The 1,814-nt window shown below is 46.6% G+C and overlaps 1 protein-coding gene across 1 annotated transcript in view; it reads left to right on the top strand.

Annotated features, from left to right (window-relative positions):
• MEI1 (meiosis inhibitor 1) overlaps window positions 1-1,814 on the top strand; it is a 120,692-nt gene that overhangs the window by 2,617 nt on the left and 116,261 nt on the right. The window lies entirely within an intron of this gene.

The raw sequence follows: 1,814 nt of genomic DNA, 5'->3' as shown, positions 1-1,814 counted from the left end.
TGCCTCAGCCTCCCAAGTAGCTGGGATTACAGGCATGCGCCACCACACCTGGCTAATTTTGTATTTTTAGTAGAGATTGGGTTTCTCCATGTTGGTCAGATTGGTCTTGAACTCACAACCTCAGGTGATCTGCCTGCCTCGACCTCCCAAAGTGCTGGGATTACTGATGTGAGCCACCACACCCAGCCAAACAGCTGGATTTTTATCTATTTCTGAATTCAGTCTGTTGTGATGTCATGTCATGTAGTCTCAAAAACTCCACTGTACACTGTGGGAGAATAAGAATGAGAAAGACTGGGCCAGGTCCAGTGACTCACACCTGTAATCCCAGCACTTTGGGAGGCCGAGGTGGTTGGATCACGAGGCCAGGAGTCAAGAGCAGCCTGGCCAACATGGAAAAAAAATGAGGAAGACTAAGAACATTTTAATATTATATGAAAATATTTTTGTTATTGTGGACCCCTGGAAAGTGTTTTAGGCACCCTTAGGAATCCCCACACTGTGCTCTGGGAACTCGGAAACTAGCTAATAACCTCTGAATTTTCATTAAGGATGGAAATTCTGAGGCTGCTTTTCTTGGACAGTAAATCAGAGATGAGTAAGACAGTGCAGCGGGGAGAAAATAAGATAACATGTTATTTGGAACTTAGAAGAATGAACATGTTTGTGGTCAAGTGCTGTTCAGGGTAAGGAGAGGAATTAGGAAAGAGTTCTTACAGGAGGAAGCATTCAAATTAGGTTTAAGAAGATGGGTGAGATTTGGACCAGAGGAAGTGGGAGGCTGATTATCCCAGGAGGTAGGTATTATAAGGATGGGTTTTGGGGATAATCAGAGTGTTTGAAGGGAAATTGAAAGAGATGAGATTGGAGAGACAGGTTGAGGACAGTTATTTGAAGAGTTTGAAACCCAGCTAAGGAGCTTGAACATAATCTGTCAGATGAAGGGGAGTTATTAGGATTTTTTGAGTAGCTCATAGATCACTACCTTAATCTATTATGTAGGATGAATTGGTGAAGGAAAAACAGGAGCCTTACAGTAGCACAGATGAGAAGCAATAAGAGATGCAACTTCTACCTTTTATTGAGCACACTTTTCTTTTGAGATGGAGTTTCACTCTTGTTGCCCAGGCTGGAGTGCAATGGCGCAATCTTGGATCACCGCAACCTCCGCCTCCCGGGTTCAAGTGATTCTTCTGCCTCAGCCTCCTGAGTAGCTGGGATTATAGGCGCCTGCCACCACGCACAGCTAATTTTTGTATTTTTAGTAGAGAAGAGGTTTCACCATGTTGGCCAGGCTGGTCTTGAATGCCTGACCTCAGGTGAGCCACCCACCTTGGCCTCCCAAAGTGCTGGGATTACAGGTGTGAGCCACCACACCTGGCTTGAACACACTTTTCTTTTTCTTTCTTTCTTTCTTTTTTTTTTTAGATGGAGTTTTGCTCTTGTTGTCCAGGCTGGGGTGCAGTGGTGCGCGATCTTTGCTCACCACAACCTCCCCTCCTGGATTCAAGCGATTCTCCTGCCTCAGCCTCCCAATTAGTTGGGAGTATAGGCATACGCCACCACGCCCGGCTAATTTTGTACTTTTAGTAGAGATCAGGTTTCTCCACGTTGGTCAGGCTGGTTTTGAACTCCCAACCTTAGGTGATCCGCCCACCTCGGCCTCCCAAAATGTTGGGATTACAGGCCTAAGCCACCATGCCCGGCCTTTGAAAAGCCACACTTCACATGCCTGTAATCCCAGCTACTCGGGAGGCTGAGGCAGGAGAATCGCTTGAACCCGGGAGGCGGAGGTTGCGGTGAGCCGAGATCGC

This window comes from Mandrillus leucophaeus, unplaced genomic scaffold, assembly GCF_000951045.1.
Source record: "Mandrillus leucophaeus isolate KB7577 unplaced genomic scaffold, Mleu.le_1.0 Scaffold2, whole genome shotgun sequence".
NCBI classification, from domain to species: Eukaryota; Metazoa; Chordata; class Mammalia; order Primates; family Cercopithecidae; genus Mandrillus; species Mandrillus leucophaeus.
The sequence above is the reverse complement of the archived record's forward strand: the minus strand, read 5'-3'. Positions and strand labels throughout refer to the sequence as shown.